Below are 14,458 nucleotides of genomic sequence, written 5' to 3'. Positions count from 1 at the left end.
TCATATAATGTGCACAGAACACACGAACCTGTTTCCACCAGGTTCACACGCATGTGCAGTTTCATCCGATGGATACTGCTGCTTGTGCACACAGAAGCTGCCCAGATATAGGACCTCATATACACGTCCACATGTTTATCCCCATACAAAAGAAACACAATTTCATTTCCCACCACTTTCGCACCCACATCTGCTCAATGTCATACACCAAATCCTCCCCCAACAAGAATTTTATCCATTGTTCCCAGATCCAACACTAGGCCCAGGTGAGCAATGATTCTCGCTCCCTCTGGGGTTGGCCAGGCAGCCCTGAGAGGGGTAGAAGGCTCAGCCTGCCTGTGATGGATGGAATTAATCTACTGAGCTGGAGAAACTAAATAATTAAACCCCTAATCACCCCCCAAGCCAGCCAGGCCAATATAGCTGAGGGAGGGAGGGGGCTCTGAGGCCCAGACCAATATCCTAGAGAGGAGGGAGGGGCTTGGGAAGAAAGGCACAGAACCCTCTAGGAGGGTTCTCTGGCAGTCAGACAGACAGATGGACCACAGGCTCTTCCATGGAAATGGAGCAACTTGGGATGGCTGCCCACCACTACCCACTTATATAGAGTGAGAGGAGGGGTACAGTCCTCTGACCCTCCCCAGAACCCTTCCTGCCCCTCCTAGAGGTGAGTCTTGGTATAGTATGGGAATAACGGACCAGACACTCAAAGTGCCCAGGACAAGGGCTACCCATGGGGTCTGCCCAAAGTAGAGCTGAGGTAGGATCAGTGGAGCCCTGGCCCACCCCTGGCCCACACAGAACAGACCCCTCACCAGCCTGACACAGATGACAGGGACGGACCCCTCCACACAAGTGCACCTGCTTCCCTCAAGAAGCGGGTCCAGCACGTGGCCAATAGGCTGAGGACGTGGTAGAGGCCTGGGCAGGGGGGGGCTAAGGCAATCAGCCTGGGAACGGGCTCCAGTCCGATTGGCTAAAAAGTGGGTCATTTCCCTTTTGAAAAATAGTGAGAAAATGGAGAAGTAGGTCGGGCTCTCATCCCCTCAGCCCCAGGCACCATCCCCGACTTATAGGGTGGGAAGAGAAGGAGAGGTCTACCCATTCCAAAGCCCCATTTTCCCCAGGACCCGCCAGGGCTCCGAGCACAGGAAGCCAAGGTCATCATACTCAGGATATCCAAGGGCATGCACACTCTGAGGCCAGGACTGGAGCACAAGCCCCACCAGGCCCTGGGGGCACTGGGGTGAACGGCGCCAGGGCGGTACCAAGCTGGAGGGGCGGGGACTCCAGCACTCAGGACCCTGAGGAGCCCCCTCCCATTCTCCCGTCTGTGGTGAAGTCTCCTCTCCTCTCCTCTCTTCTCTCCTCCCTTTCCTCATCGTCCACGTGGGCAGAGTCGTTGCCATGACACCGCGGGCAGGTGGGCGGCTCTGGCGGCTGTTTTGTCCCAACCCCCATGCTCAGAGCCCAGGTGGGAGGGAAGCGGCTGCAGCGCCCCCGCCCCTAGTCCAGATAAGAGACATTGGCAGAAGGCCCCCAGTACACCCTAGAACCTGCAAAAGGGGCTCTAGCACTGGCCTCTCGGGAATGAGGCAAACACAGGCTCGCCCTTGGAGGTCTGGGAGAGGAACTCTCAGAGAGGATCTTAGGTCTGACGCCTTCCCCTCCTTTCCCTACAGGTCAAGGAGTGGCACCGGGAGGGGCTGACCCACAACTCCCACTTCCTCCTCCATTTCTCATCTCCCAGCTTTCCCCACATTGTAAGTCCCAGTCCCTTCATGCTAGCAGCTGACTGGGCCTGCCTGGGGTCTAAACTCAGTTCCTGATTCTGCAACACAAGCTCAATTCTCCAAATTCTCAGCCAAAAGTTGAGATTCAGAGATTCCTTCCCTACCACCAAATCCCCAGCCTGTCCTCTAGAAATCGGGTCCCCTTTCCCTGGGTGTCCCCTATTCCTGAATTCACATCACAGCCTGGGGGGACCTCTCACTCCCTACTAAGCCCATACCTGGCCAAGGCACCCACTCGAGCAGGAGAGAAGAGTGGGAGTGGAGCAAGGAAAGGAAGCAAGGAGGGAAGGAGGTAGGGACCAGACCTTAGATGCTGTGTGAGGATGCGGTCCTACCTCCTACCGGATCTGGCCTCAGGAAGTCTGGGCCAGGCTTGAGCTCCTGGCTCTGAGCACTCTTCTCAGTGTCTGCATGCCTGTCTCCAAGTGTCTCTAAGTCTCTGTGGCTCTGACTTGCTAAGACCCTTCCCACTGTTCGGGACCCTGTTCCCTAAGTTGGGAGCTCTGTATCATTGACTTTAATGAAACCAGAGGGACCTGTGCATGACAGTCTCTGCAGCCCAGCTGGCAGGGGTAGGCACATGTGGGATGGTGGTGACAAGGTCCAAAGGATGGGAGAAGAGCACGCCAGGTTAGCTGGAGGCTATCATACATGACATATATGCCACATATACACATTAAGACACTTCTACTTTCTTCCTAAGCCTTCCCCTACTGACTAAGACAGTAGATCTGACTGGCTAAAATACATACTTGCACATGTGTGTGCGTGTGTGCTCATGCATGTGTGTGTTCGTATCTCCACCTCCACCGCCGGTGCTCTACATCAGGTGGCCCTCGTCCTAAGTTCTCACTGAAGCTATTACGACAGGTACCACACTGGCCTCCCTGCCTTGCATCTTGGCCCAGCTCAATCCATTCTCCTCACTGGCTGCCAGTGTGATCTATCTAGAATTTGTTTATTCAAGAGGAGTTCCAAGTCAGGAACTCCTCCGGACATACTGGGTACAGCAATGCACAAAACAGATGAAGCTTCCGTTCTCATGAAGTTTATATTCTAGTGGAAAAAGCGAGATGATAAAAAAATGTATAAAATAATGGAGGAGGTAGGTGCTGAAAAAAATTTTAAGTAGGGTGAGGGGACTAGAATGACAAGGGGCTATTTAAGATAGACTTTGGGGGAGGCCTCTCCAAAAAAGTGACTTGAGCAAAAATTTGAATAAAGTGAGGGAGCAAGTCAGGTGGGTATCTGGGGGAGAGCATTTCAGGCTGAGGGAAAAGCTAGTACAACAGCCTCAAGGTGGGACTGTGTTCAGCATCTTTGTGAAACTGAAAGGAAACCTGTGTAGGGTGGCACCTGAGACCAGGTTCCTCACTGGGGACTAGTTTACTCACAGCACTTACGTTACTCAGAACCCACTAAGCACTTTGGATTTCACTCCCAATGAAATGTAAAGCCACTGGAAAGGCATGACCTCATCTTACTCTAGCTGCATTTAGGAGGAGAGTCTATGAAGGAAGGGCCGACAAGGGTGGAAATAGGGACACCTGTAACTGAAACACCTTTTCCAACAGTTGCCCATCTGGTGAACACCAGTTCAACCTTTCAGCCTCGGCTCAAAGACCTCCTCTCCTATGGATTCTTTACCAAGCCCCTCTTTTCCCCACTCCAGAACTGACACACCCCTCATAGGTCCCCACGGCTCTTAATGGACATTTATGTGCTCCTACCTTCCTTAACACTCTCCTTACTTGGTTTTAGGTGTTTTACCTTCTCTAGATTGTAAGTTACCTGAGTTCAAGAACCATCCCCAGTGTCCCGGAGAGTACATGGCACACCACAGGCATAAAATAAACATTGGTTGAATGAATGCCTGCATTGGGTGAGGCACACGTGATGCAAAAGGGATTATTCCAGGCTGTTACTAGCCCGGATGAGTTAGGGACACATGTTGCATTCAGGCCAGTGTGAGCATATGCCCACATATTTCTGCATACTCTGTTCATATGTATGTGTGTGTTAGCATGTATGTACATATTGACAAATTCCTGTGTTGATATAATTCCTGTACATTTATGTGTGTACGTGTGAGCGCATTTATGTTGAGATATGCATATTAATTGACAAGAAATATACACGTATACCTGTACACACATATTGCCACATGGCCCATACGTGTGAGGCTTATACACACACTTCGACCTCCGTAATATCCCTGCCCCTTTCATCCACTAAACCCAACTTGTTCTGCTCGAGTCTTGGAATTTCTGTAGTACTGCTCATGTTCAACTCCCAGACTCTTTCCCCACATCCACTCCCGAACAACATCGCTTCTGATCCGGCTTAGGCTCGGCTCCCTTTCTCAGCTGTCCCCAAGGCTGCATAGGTTTCTCCTCTGCAAACTGCCTTCATAGGAATGGTGGTGGGGAACAATTGGGTCCCCAGGACATGAGAATTTGAGGGACCTCAAGGAGTCTGCTTTCTGGAAAAGAGTCACAGGCATCAGGGTGTATCAAGTTCAAGATTGTAGGAAAACAACTTTCGGGCAGCCTCAATGTTTAATCAGAACCTCTCTCCCTCTCACTCTTTCCCTCTCTGTCTCATTCTTTCTCTCTGTCACATTTATTCACATGTATGACTCAACTTATGTACATTATATATATTCATATGCTGATAATTCATGTGTGCATGTATGTGTCCCCACATATATGTTCACAGTCACACTTACACTCACATATCACTGGGTGAGCACCACACACACACACACACGCACACACAGGTTTAATTAAGTAATTGCCTTCACAGTCACATGTACACATGGATGCGTACATAAGTCATACATGCATGTACATGTGTATATGTGTCCACGTGTACACTCATACACAAACTCACAAATGTTTGTACACATTCACACAGCATACTCACACATATGTACATGCATATACACAGCGATATCCCCACTCATAGGCAGAAATGCACTTGCACTGGAATAGCAGTGATATCCAGGCCCTCCTCTGGCTTCTATCCTGTGCACAAAGCCAGGAGTCCATATTCTCTCCAAGTGACTTCACAAGTTTTCATTTGCTCTTTCTTCTTGCCAGTGTCCCAATTCTCCATTTGAAAAGTTGTTCCTATCGTCAACAGAATATGCCCAAGAAGCAGTCCCCACCCCCCATGTATACCCACACAACTCTTTAATTCTAGAAGAGAAAATAGCAAGGCCAGAGTCCTTCCTCCCAGTACCTCGGGGTGTGGTCCACTGTTCCCAGATTCCAAAACAGTTATTGGAGCAAAGGAAGAAAATTACCTCAGGGCCCTAAAATCTCCTAGGATGCCTGTTTCTTCCCTAGAGGGCAGCTTCATAATATTCAGTGAACCCCTCCCATCCCAGCCCAAAGGCCCTGCCCAGGAGAGGATAGACCTAGAGGCTTAAAAATGTAAAGGGGGTGACCTGGGCTCAAGATAACAAAAGAAGCAAGTATTTAAAAAAAACAGGACCTGGATGGGGAGCAGGGAGCCAAGCTGAAGACACCTCCCAGCAAGAAAGCTGCTGCTGAAACACTGGATCATGAATAGCAGGACTCTCCAAGAGACCAGGGAGAAGGGGGTGGACGTCCAGCATTCCATGTGGGGGTGGAGGGGTGACTGCTTCAGGCAGTAGCAGCAGCTCCAAAGTAAAGTCTTATCAAAGCTGTTATGTAACCAAGGGAGCTGAGTGGAGCATAAACACCTCCCCTCCCCAAACAGGCACCCACACCCACACCCACCACCTCCCAGCACCAACAGCATAGGAAAACTCAGCTCTTCCCAAGCAGCTAGAGAATGGGAGGAATCATCTTGATGAGTTACATCAAAAATATGATGGGTGAGGGGCTCCTTATTAAACTAGAAGTCACATCTGGGAAGGGATGAACGGGTTTGGTTTGGGGTCTCTAAACACCCACCCCTTTTCTTGAACTTCCTACCACACCTATTTTTGCTTAGCATCATCTGGAAAACTTCTCCTTCCTCTCCCCTCAAGAAGGATCCCATTTGAATATTTGATTGTGCTCTTGGGGACGGGAGGTGAAGCTGCCATCAACCCTGCCTGCCTGTTAGTCCCCCACAGTCTCATCTGCATGTCCTGACATTTGGCTCTCATCCCCCTGGAATAACAAGGGAAGGGGCCTGAAGAAATAACTCCTTGTTCTATTCCCTTCAGAATTACCAAAATGGAGAATAAGAACCCCCAAAATTGAGATGACTCTGACCCTAAGTTAGTGGGGTAAAAATTTCCAAAGGAACTGAGGATTGAAACCCAGACCCTATCCCCCAATTTGAATATTTTTTTTCCACCGGTCTTCCTCTTTTCCCATTGCCCCATCTCCAGTAGCCTCCTCCTTCTCAGCTCCAGGGCACTGAAAAAACCCACCCACTCTTTGAATTCTTTGCTTAGAAATCTTCCTCCCCAAGAAAATCCTCTCCCAAATGCTGCTCTGAGCTGTTGGCTGAAGTGGGCAGAGCATAAGACAGGCTTGCAGAATGTTTTACTGTCCCTTGTCCTGAACTCCAAAGTATGGTGGGCAAAGGGATGCCACATAGTCAGTCAATCAAATTCTCCTGAACTTTTTAGCTCTATCCACTCCAGGCAAAACCTAAGTAAGCTCTCCTAATCCAGAACTGCCTTGAGCCTGAACTTCTGGGACCCAGTAGAAGAATGGCTGGTGCCAGTACCCCCAAGCTTGTTATACTAAAAACTATGATGAGACTCACAGCCACAATATCATCCTCCATCCCTACCCCCATGCTAACAGTAGGGTGGTTTGGGAAAGGGGAGGGGGAACTGAAACAGGGAAAGAGGAATCCCTTTTCCAAATACCACCAATAACTGTGAGGCCTAAAGCCAGAGGGAGGACCCTCAAATCTGTCTTTCCATCCAGGGACTCTGTCCTTGGAAAGTGGGTCATCTGGGAGAATTTTTCTAGTGAGCCCTCAGCGCTGCCCAACCGCCTTTCCATCATCGGCCCCCAACGCAGCCCCTTTCAGGACCCAGGATAGTTCCAAAGGAGCAAATCCCCTCCGAGTCCCTTTCAGCACTCGGGACAGCTCCCAGAGACTGCGGGCCGCGTGCCAGAAACCCAGCCTGCCAGAAATGAACAGGCTTACCCCACTACACACCCTCTTTAGAACAGGAGCCCCTCTCCCCTGCCCCTCCCACACTCGCTCCCATCCACCCGAGGCACCTGGTACTCCTCCCTTCAGTCTATGTCCAAAGAGAGAAAAGAAACCCAGACACGAGGCTTCCCTGAGGGAGCCTAGAGACAGGACCCCACCCACCTCCTTTCAGCCCTGCGCTTCACAACGCCACTCACAGCTGGTTCTCAAAACCACTTTCTTTCCTAACCACCACCCCAAAAATTAAAGAAATACTCACGTAGGGGCTCCCAGCCCTGTAGGCAGATGTGGTGAGGGGAGGCAGAGAGAGGTAGCTCCCCACACCCTGTTCTGAGCCCCCTTTCTGAAGGAGCCAGCTCCCATCTGGACTGGGGGGAGGAGAGACTTGTAGAAGCACTGAGTGATGGGGAGGGGAGAAAGAAGAGGGAAGGAGGCAGGAGCGGGGTACTGCAGGGTGGGGGTGTCAGGATGGGGGCGAGGGAATCCTTTTTAATTTCATTCTCTCCCCATGTCTACATGAGCCCTGCAGGCTCAGCTCTTTAATATTTACACACAGGAAGAGGAGAGGATGAGAAAGAATAGAGAGTGAGAGGGGCAGAGAATACCTGAGCTCAAAGGGCAAAGAGGCAGTGGCCTTTGGGAGCTAGGAGTTTCGGGCCCCCACACCATTCCCAGCCCTCTCCCATTCTGAGCTCTTGCCTGGAAGGAAGAAGAAACCCTGGGACCATTCTGTCCCTTTGTTAACAAGATACTTTGATGTGGCATCAGAAAAAGATCAGATCCCAACCCACATACCTGGACACCCCCACAAACCCAGATTTCTTGGGGGCCTTATGTGCAGATGGCAGAGGCAATATTCATGCGCAAGCATGTCCTGATGCTTGGAAGCATGTGTGCATGTGGGCTGCTGTGTAAAAGCACATGAATATGTCATCCAGCATGTACAGGTTTATATAAGTATGTTCTGAATGTATTGGCATATAACAGCCCATGCAAACTTATATAAGCATATGGGTAAATCAGCCCCAAAGTGACCTCCCTCAGCTGTTCACCTACAACCCCAAGGACAAGGCCACCCATCACCCAAGATTCGCTTATTCATAGGCCCCTCCCTCACAGCCTCACTTTATCTTTCTGTGACATGGGGAGAAGGGCTTGTGGGAAGGCATACTGCATTTGAGCCCAGGGACTTGACAAGTTATTAGCAACGATGAGCTGGCAGCTCGTTACCATAACGATGGTGCCACTGCCTCACCCCAGCTCAAACCCAGACTCCCCAGACAGCAGGAGGCCCGCTGAGCCAGCAGCCTTCAAACTGGAGGGAGGGTGGGTAAAGAGGGAATCAAGACATAATGCTTGTATAGTGGAGGGTACACAGCTGTTCTTCCAGCCCCCACTGAGAGACAAAGCTTTGAATCCACCAAGTGGGAATGAAATCAGACTCTGGAAAGGTTTCCTGACCATGGGGATGGTAAGACACTGGAAGGGGTCTGTTTAAGCCCTTCTAGACAAAAGCATTTGCTCCCTTTATCCCCTCACTCCAAAAAACCTCTGCTACTCATCTTAGTAGGTTAAGAGAAAAACCAAACAAACAAGAAGCCCCTCTCTGAATTTCAGTCTTCCCATCTGTAAAATGGAAGCAATTATCCTTAGCATTTGCCCTAGATTCCTAGGTTTAATTTAAAAGGGTTCAATGGTAACTACAGACCATTCCAAAATCAGACAAGCCCCAGAAGTTTCTCTACCCAACAAGAATCCATAAAGTAAGGAATTGTCAGGCTAGCTAGAGGCAAAATGCATCAGAAACTGGGTGGGATGAAGAAAAATGGAGCTCAGCCAGCTTAAGGCCCAGCATCAGCTGGAGAGAGATGATGTGGGGTGCCAGGCAGCAGCTTAAAGCAGGCGCTGCCACAGAAGAAAGTCTGGGAGACTGGCCTGCAGCAGCTCCAGCCTCTCACCAGTAGGAATCAAGACCAGCCCAGGTCCTACCTTGCTGGTACATATGGCTAGGAATCCCCATCCCCGGGAACATCTGTAGCTCCCTCTCTTTGGAAAGGGGCCCCAGGTTGAAGGACTTACAGCTTCAGGCTTACTGAGTCTGTAATTTTTCTCCCCAAATCCCCTCTGCCCAATTCTGATGAGCATGGGGAGGGGAGTAGGGCGGGGAGTGTTCCAGGAATGGAAAGTAACATGGAGAGTTGTAAAGTTCCTGAGCTAAGACTAGCCAAGAACCCACAAATTCGCTGAGTGACCTTAGGCAAGTCCCCTCCCTTTTCCGGGCTTCAGTGTCTTCACTTTATAATTAAGAGGTTGGACCAAGTTAATTCTAACGTTCCTCCCCTGACCATCATTCTATAGCTACATACAAGCTCACTCCTTGGACATGAGCCCCCTGACATAAAATGCAGTGGGCACTGGCTGTTAGATCAGGGGGGCAGTGGGGGTCAGGCATGTGGGGGTGACATCGGAGGATGTTCATCTTATGTTCATGTTCCTTTTAGAAACACCTGCCACCCTAGCCCTCCCAGCTCCCTTTTTAGACCCTGATTCACTGCCAACTCACGAAGCCTCTCCCTCCCCTCCTCCTCTCTTCTCTCTCTCTCCCTTTTAGGCCTTGGCAGCTGGGTGCAGAAGTAGCCCCAGAACCCAGAGAATGCTGTGCAGAAATAGAGATCCATACCCCCAGGGTCAGAGAGAGCACAGCAGGAAGCAACATTTTCTAACCTCCGCCCAACCCAGCTCCTTGTGTCACCAAATGACCTGGGTTGGAAGCTTTCTGTACCACTAACAGTGTGGGATTATGGGAAATGCAATTCATTTCTCAATCCTCAACGTCTTCATCTATAAATTGGCATTATATTAGGCTCAACAACATGAAATTGTTGTTTTTGCAGGTAAAATAACAAAAACAGTTGAATATTTGCAATTTCATATGGCTTAACCTGGCCTTCCTGCTTCCCAGCACTGTTAGCAAGATAAGAAGAGTTGAGAGGGGAACATTTTTCAAAAGCCCTGCGTTAACATAAGGGCACTGTTTTTATTATTATTATTATTACTTCAAAGAGCTTCAGCACAGACCCACCTAGAGCCAGCAGGCTGAACTAATGACCCAGAACTTGGAAATTTAGGGCCTGGAAGTTTGGGGGACAGCCACCTGCTCTGATGACAAAGAACAGGGCAGAAGCTTGGCCTCCTCTGTTTCTGGCTCTAAAGTTCCCTTGGTGAAACATTACTGAGATGACACAAGTTCCCAGGCCCCAAGAAGAAGCACACACACTCCAGCTCACCTCACAACCCACTACCACCATGGGCCCCAGCAAACAGCAAGGACACAACCAGAGCATCACAGAAATTACCCCCTGAGGTAGGTGAAGGTGGGGACCAAGGTGGGGAGTGCAATGCAGCTCTTGCCTGAGTATGTGTGGGGGAAGATGAGGAGTCCCTGGGGAGAGGGGATTATCTGACCTCTGAAAAGTATGATCTCCCTTTCCCATGCCCCCCAACTACCTGGAATCCCCCCGTGGGGAGGGGGGGAAAAGCTCAGGTGCGGGTGACTCAGAGTGAAGCCTGCTCAGATACATTCTCAGACAACCAACACACACACACACACACACACACACTCATACAGGCCATAGATACCTGGACCCACTTATCGAGACACAGTCACACTGGCACACACATCCATTCACATACACACTCACAGAGATATACACAGGCACATGTGGTGACACACACGTCCGTGAATACATACACAGTAACACCCTTCACACTCACTGCATACACCCACTAACACGCACACACACGCACGCACAATGACACACGCACACTACTGTATACACTCACTGGCACAATCACCCACAGACCCACACACGGACACACTCACACACTCAGCACAGACACACAGCGACACGCACTCACACTCACACCTGCAGAGGAAACTTCTCTCCGGGTCTCCCCAACACCACCACTCCCCCCCCAACAAGCCAGCTGGCTACTCCCTCCCTCACCCAAGCCTCCTGCCGGGCCGGGCGGGGCAAGGGCTGGCCAGCCCCCGAGGCGCTACCCCGGAGAGTGGTCCTCGCTCGCAGCGGTGCCCCCGCCCGTCCCTCGGGCCAGGCCCGCGGGCCGCCAGCCCCGGGCGAGGGCGAGGGCGGGGGTGGGAGCAGCGGAGGAGGCCCAGCCCCGGCCCCTCCCGGGCCCGGAGCCGAGGCCGCCGGAGCCCGGGGCGTGGGCGGCGCCGGGCCGCAGCCTGGCCGAGGATGGGGGCGCTGCAGAGGGCGCGGCGAGCGCGGCCCGTCCCCACCCCTCCCCGCGGCTTACCTGGCCCAGCTCGGGCTCCGGCCGGGTTACATGGTGCCGGCGGCCCGGGCCGGGGGCGCTGCGGTGGCGGGCCGGCAGGCAGGGATGGGGCCCGGCACTGCGGAGCCCCCAGCGGAGGGGCCGCGCCGGCTGCGGAGCCCCGAGCGAGCGCCGAGCGGCAGCGGGAGCCGGAGCGGGAGGCGGCCAAGCCACGGAGGCTGGATTTCCCGGGGACCAGGAAGGGGAGGCGGGGGGATCCCGCCCGCGCGCTCCGCCCCCGCCCCCGCCCCCGCGCAGGGCTGCCGAGCCTCGAGTCCGGAGAGGGAGGGGGACCGAACTCCCCGCCCCCGCGCCGGACCCAGGAGGGCCCAGGTCGCCGCCGGCGGGCGGCTGCAGGGGTCTCCGAGGAGCTCCCGCCTCGCTGAGCGGCAACACTGGGGAGGCCTAGCCGGGGGTTTCAAATAAGTGTCCCCTCCCACGGGGCCACCGGGTTAGTGTCCGCCGGGGATCCAGGAACAGGCACACAGTGTCACGGCCATTCACAGCCGACCTAGGCACAAGGACCTAAGCACAGAGGCGGGCTATAGGGGAGACAGTCACACCGTCTCACAGACACGGTCTCGCGCCCCATCGAGGCAGTCACACCCTGAATGTCACACACAAGCCCCCCAGGCACATCCCCTTAGGAGATTCTCCTTCAGGTTTTCCCAGTTAGCTACCCGACTTCAGCTCCTGGCCTCGGTTCAAGGAGCCCCCTTCCTCTGCCCCCGCCCCTGCCAGGGTGGGGCGCTGTGCCCGGCCTCCGAGCCACTGACAGGCGTCCCCCACCCACAGTCCTTACAGACGAGGCATCTCCAGTGAAGAGGGAGAACCCCGCTATACCTGCCGACTTTGCTGGGACCCCCCACCTGTGCCCACGGTGCCCGCCCACCTCTAGGCCCTGAGCCAGGGGTTGTGCCAAGGCTGGGGCGGGTGGAGGAAGAAAAGGGTACTGTCCGAAGCACAGCCAGAGGCTGCAGAGCCAGGACACAGGCTGCAGGAGCCAGGAGAGGCGGAGGAAAGCTGACTGCAGCAGTTCCTGGCTTGAATCCGTGTTGGCGCCCACAGCGATGCTGTAATGGGCGCACGCAGGGAAGGGGGTGGGGGGGCTCATTGGGGAAGCCGCAGGGAGAGGGGCTGAAGATGTGGGATAGGGGCTGGTTCTGGATTCTGATTTCCCAGAATGAGCAAAAGTTGAGGTGGAGAGTAGTGTGATCCTCAAAGTCCTGTTCCTCTTTCCCCTCCTTTTCTGATCTTGAAAGCTTTGGGGTGATGAGGTATGGGTTTGGGAGACCCACTGTCCTCTCTAGGAACAGACCTTAAAGTAACTCTGATTCAACACTCACCCAACAATTCCCTTCTCCTTGTACCCCTTTAGGGTCACTAGGTCTCCTCCTTGTACAAAGGGAGAAACTGAGGCACAGAAAGTAGAATTTACAGGCCCAAAAGAGTTAAAACTGAGAGCCAAGTCTTTTCCCTTTCCCGGAGGAGATGTTTAAAGATGCCACCTGACATAAATGGCACAAAGGAGTTTGGAGACCCTTTCCTAAAGAAACCTAAAAGTCTGGTGGGAGACTGCCAGACTGGTCACCTCTCCTGGGAGATTGTCAGACTGGTCACCTCTCCTGCTGCCTGCAAAACCAGTTTAATTAAGACTTTTGAATGGTGAACTAAGGTCACAGATAATTCCCAGCCCAGGGATCAGCCAAGAGCAGATATCAGAGGAAATAAGATAGAAAGTTGGTCCCAGGAACCCACTTTAGAACTGAAAAAGAAACTCAGTTTCCATGAACTATAAGAACAGCCATCATGTGGAATGCTAAAAAGTACCACAATGTTTTTTCAGTTCTAAGACATACATTTTGTTAACTACTCTGAAACTGCAAAGCATCTTAAAATAAATAGATATTTAACATGGTTTTCTACTTTTTTCTTAAAGCTGTTATCAAAGGGTTGATGTGTTTTATAGCATAGAGTAGTTTTCATTTGTTCATTCAACAACCATTTACTGATTGTACCTGGTACTTTGCTAGCCTGCTGGGTCATAAAGATTAAACAGATAAGCTTACCTTGGACAGTGTTCTCTCACACTCATCCAGTGATGTATGAGGGAGATGGAGATATAAACCAATAATTACTATCAGGGCCAGCGTCATGGGAGTGTGTGCTGTACAGTCACACAGAGCCCACACTTAAAACGGTCCCACTCTTGGTTTAATACTCTGATGTCACATCTTGAAATTCTTAATCATTTTTTAGCAAGGGGCCCTGCACTCCACAAATTATGATTGCTATATTAGGAATCCCATGCCTCAATAGAGACGGGCACAAAATACTTTTAGAGTCTAGCAGCAACAGCCAGCTCTGCCTAGATGAAGAGAGGCAGTTCAAAGAAGTAAAGAAGCATAAAGGAGGCATTTGAGTAGAGTCTCAAAGATTGGGAGATAGAATTCGGGTAGAGAGCTGCATAATATATATATACAGAGATGGAAACTCATCAAAATGTCAATCAAGCAGTATGGCAGACTAGGTGTTTGGTTGATTCTCTCACTGAAAATGTGATAAATGATTTTTTTAAAACAGGTGGATAAAATATATTTTTAAATCTTGTTAAATGCGTCAATGAACTAGCAAGGAAATAAAAATCACTCCAGCTAAAATGTAAGTGAAGGCAGACCCAGAGAAGTAAGCAGAACACTGAAGCTAACTTTATCCCAAGGGCTGTGATACATTGGTTGCAAAAATGGCACCAATTCACCTCTTCACTGAATCCATGTCCTTTGCCATATAACTTTGAAATCAAGAAATGGACTATTTTCTCATAGTTTGAATCTGGGGGATGTGTGACTCGCTCTGGCCAATAGAATGTGGAAGAAGTCATAGTATGCCAGGTATAAGTCTTAGCTTTAAGAGGCTTGTATACTTCTACGCTCTCCTTTGGTTTTCTGCCTCCACTATGAGAACAAGCCTGGAATAGCCTTCTAGAGAATGAGAGACAAAGTGTAAGCCAGCCATGCTATCCCAGCCAAGACCATCTTAGACCAGCCTATAGCCAGCTGATCCCCAAACATGTGAAATATACAGCTGACTGATGAGAAGAACTATTGAGCCAATTTGAGGTCTCTTGAGCAGTAACAAATGCTTAATTTGAACCACTGAATTTTTGAATGGTG

At 51.3% G+C, this 14,458-nt stretch overlaps 1 protein-coding gene across 2 annotated transcripts in view; it reads right to left on the bottom strand.

Annotated features, from left to right (window-relative positions):
- DLGAP3 (DLG associated protein 3) overlaps positions 1-11,822 on the bottom strand; it is a 56,579-nt gene extending 44,757 nt beyond the window's left edge. Inside the window, exon 1 of one of the 2 annotated variants that reach the window (XM_081057980.1) lies at positions 11,268-11,822. The gene's annotated coding sequence lies outside the window, so the exon portion shown is untranslated. Of the gene's footprint in view, positions 1-7,206; positions 7,627-11,267 lie in introns of those variants that run through there. The other variant, XM_081057981.1, reaches the window with a different exon arrangement.
- Between the last annotated feature and the right edge of the window lie 2,636 nt (positions 11,823-14,458).

This window comes from Rhinolophus hipposideros (genome assembly GCF_964194185.1).
Source record: "Rhinolophus hipposideros genome assembly, chromosome: 8".
Lineage (NCBI taxonomy): Eukaryota > Metazoa > Chordata > Mammalia > Chiroptera > Rhinolophidae > Rhinolophus > Rhinolophus hipposideros.
Note: the sequence above shows the minus strand (reverse complement) of the source record. Positions and strands in the feature narration are given on the sequence as shown.